A 4,050-nucleotide genomic window follows, 5' to 3' on the forward strand; every position below is an offset into this window, starting at 1 on the left:
AACCACAAACCCTATCCTTATAAACATACGGCTCTTGGAATAGGCATATCTCTATGCCGTCCTCAAGCGCGCAGTTCGCAATATCGCACATCGCAGCGTAGGACTTTTGACAATTTACCTGCAAGATCCGCACATTTACACCCACATCTGTTCCATTCATTTGAGACTCAGCCATTGTTCACGAATCGAGAGCGCAACAACCGCAGTTTCCAAGCATACATCGGGCACCGCGGCGATCTCGCCAAATGCTCCGAAGGAAGCTTTCTTGCTCTGCAATTGCTGCAGTCCTCCGCAGCCTTACACTCATTCATCCTGTGCCCACTCTTGCCACATTTGTAGCACAGAGGCTCACTCTTACATTCCCTGGCACGATGGTCGTAGCCCTGGCAGCGGAAACAGCACATCACCCTTTCATACGAACAGCATCTAAAGCTGTTCCATCCAACAAACACTCTACCATCTTGCAACAGCCTATCGCGCCATGGCAGAGGTAACTCGACAATCACATTGCCGAGTCGCTGCCCATCCTCTCTCCTGACGATCTTCACACGCTTCGTGAATTCATTCACACTAACATGCTCACGCAAACTTTTCTCGTACATACCCCTAAGGAGATGCTCATTCGTCATCTCATTCGGGACACTGTACACAATCACTCGAGGATCCATCACTTTGGGCTCCACAGCACGGAGTCCCGCCTCGACGAGTCCGGCACACCGGGAGAGAGCCTTTCTCTCTCCATCGCTAGCCGTCTCCACCACGACCCCACCACCACGAGCAGGTCTGATGGTCCTCACCCTAACATTCACGTCCTCACTCGTGCTCTCAATCATTCTTCTTCGCACCTCGTCGCACGTGAGCTGCTCCTTTGCGCCACGCACAACAAGCGCGAAGCTGGGCTTAGGCCCCACATTCGCTCCCAAACCCCTACTACCAGGAACAACCTCAGCCGCTGCTGGAGGTGACCGTGACGACGCCGCTACCCTCATCTTTACGACATTCATCCCTTCATCCACTCTTCGGACAGTCTCACACACATTCGCTAACTCAGCCTTCATACACTTGTGAGCAGTAAGCTCACCACGCAACTTCGCATTCTCTAACATCAAGCGCTGCACCAGCCCTTCGTATTTCGAGGCATGGTCGAGCACACTACTGGCCTGCCACTTCGTGAACTTGTTGGCATCTGAAAGCAGATGCCCACGAAGTCCGTCAGTGACTGCACGCAGCTCGCCGACCATTACCTCCGAAACCTCAGCGCTCTCATTCGCACCCACACTCTTACCATCCACAGGCACCTCGGCGTCAACCACCTCGCGCTTGATGCGCTTAGGCGGCTGCCGCAAATTCTCACACACCACAAAGAGCTCGCCCCTCGCCCCCTTGAACCTATCCTGGCCCACCGCATTCCTCTTTACCGTCCTCTTGCCATTCGCACACTCATTCATACTCGCACACACTTCCATACCAACATCCATACTCTCCGTCTCTATAATCCTGCTCACATCATTTTCACTCCTACTGACACTCACTTTCTTGCTTACACCCTGATTTCCATCCACACTACAATTCACACTCTTGTCAACCCTATCATTCCTATTATCATTCTCACTCGCACTCACATTTTCGCGCCTCTTCCTCTTCTCCTCGGCCTTTCGCTGCTTTCTCGCCGCCTTTGTCTCAACGAGCTCGAAATCCTTTGTGGGTTTCAGGCCCGATGGACTCCGGGAGCGTGAACGCTCGCGCAGGCTGTCAGCAGAGTATACGGAGGAGCGCGTGTCCTCACTATCTCCACCCCCGCCCTTGGAATCCTTCCTCAGGAAGTCCTCCCTACTACCTCCTGCCCCCTTACTACGCGTCATTTTCCGAAGCTTTGTTTTAATTGAATCCATCTGTTTCGTACGTCCCCTCCCCCAAGCAGACCCGGGGCACCCGCACCGAGCACCATCTCTACGATGGTACCCAGCGCATAGCTCACCGTGTCCACCATAAGGAAGGGACTTCTCTATTCGGGACGAGACAACGGTCACTCGAAGCAGTGCGCCCTTACCTCGAGAAGGCAACGCAACCCGAACAAGCCGCCACAGCCAGCCGGGGGTTGGTGGGCTCGCGACTCCTCTCCAAGAGCCATGCATCCCATAGCCGCCCACCTAAGCGTAGGATTGGGGGGTTTTATAGAGGACCCCACCTCGCGGACGGGCGGTTAAGCCAAGCCCCCGCTCCCCACACCGCCAACGTACCAACGCCACGCCCTGCGAAGGTTGTTGAAGACGGTGCAAGGTTTACGGGCCAAGCGACGGCGCTCATCGCTTGGGACTAGGAACCCCGGGGTTGTCAAGCCCGGTGGCTTCGGATCCGGCGCTCCGGTTCGCGTTCCCACACTTCTCGGGGTCTCCTTTCCGCTTTCGCGGATCGGTTCCTGAGAGTGGGGTCGGCTAGCCAAAGCACCGGATCCTCCACCACTTCCTGGGTTTGGATCACTTTAGCGGAACAGGAATTCGCTTTCGCAAACTCCTGAACTCGGGCCCCCTCGGCGCGACAAGCCAGTGATCGTGAGGGGGGGTAGATAGGGACAGTGGGAATCTCGTTAATGCATGCGAGCAATCTTCGTATAGATAGCTAAACGTTTCAGTTTACTGATTTAATCATTTTCTGCTCCCGCCGTTCGCACCGATCCCTATGTAATAATATTTCGCGCCTGACGTGATCACATTTCGTCGTAGATAGTGACAGTTATAATGTAGATTTATATAGCAAGAATGAGAGATATGCGAGCACGAATGAGTGATGTGCGAGCACGAATGAGCAATGTGCGAGCTCAAATGAGTGATGTGCGAGCACGAATGAGTGATGTGCGAGCGTCAATGAGTGATGTGCGAGCGTCAATGAGTAATATGCGAGCGTCAATGAGTAATGTGCGAGCACGAATGAGTGATGTGCGAGCACGAATGAGTGATACGCGAGCACAAATGAGTGATGTGCGAGCGTCAATGAGTGATGTGCGAGCACGAATGAGTAATATGCGAGCGTCAATGAGTGATGTGCGAGCGTCTATGAGTGATGTGCGAACACGAATGAGTGATACGCGAGCGTCAATGAGTGATGTGCGAGCGTCAATGAGTAATGTGCGAGCACGAATGAGTGATGTGCGAGCACGAATGAGTGATACGCGAGCACAAATGAGTGATGTGCGAGCGTCAATGAGTGATGTGCGAGCACGAATGAGTGATGTGCGAGCACGAATGAGCAATGTGCGAGCTCAAATGAGTGATGTGCGAGCACGAATGAGTATACCGAAATCTCAGGGTTCACCCAACTGCCCTGGCAGAAATGCGACCCTCCCGGGGCTCTTCCGTTCGGAAGATGGTAGATAGGGACAGTGGGAATCTCGTTAATGCATGCGAGCAATCTTCGTATAGATAGCTAAACGTTTCAGTTTACTGATTTAATCATTTTCTGCTCCCGCCGTTCGCACCGATCCCTATGTAATAATATTTCGCGCCTGACGTGATCACATTTCGTCGTAGATAGTGACAGTTATAATGTAGATTTATATAGCAAGAATGAGAGATATGCGAGCACGAATGAGTGATGTGCGAGCACGAATGAGCAATGTGCGAGCTCAAATGAGTGATGTGCGAGCACGAATGAGTGATGTGCGAGCGTCAATGAGTGATGTGCGAGCGTCAATGAGTAATATGCGAGCGTCAATGAGTAATGTGCGAGCACGAATGAGTGATGTGCGAGCACGAATGAGTGATACGCGAGCACAAATGAGTGATGTGCGAGCGTCAATGAGTGATGTGCGAGCACGAATGAGTAATATGCGAGCGTCAATGAGTGATGTGCGAGCGTCAATGAGTGATGTGCGAGCACGAATGAGTGATACGCGAGATCCAATTAGTGAAGTGCGAGCGTCAATGAGTGATGTGCGAGCGTCAATGAGTAATGTGCGAGCACGAATGAGTGATACGCGAGCTCCAATTAGTAATGTGCGAGCAAGAATGAGTAATATGCGAGCGTCAATGAGTAATATGCGAGCACGAATGA

The sequence above is a fragment of the Nasonia vitripennis genome, unplaced genomic scaffold (genome assembly GCF_009193385.2).
Source record: "Nasonia vitripennis strain AsymCx unplaced genomic scaffold, Nvit_psr_1.1 unplaced0115, whole genome shotgun sequence".
In the NCBI taxonomy this organism is placed as follows: Eukaryota; Metazoa; Arthropoda; class Insecta; order Hymenoptera; family Pteromalidae; genus Nasonia; species Nasonia vitripennis.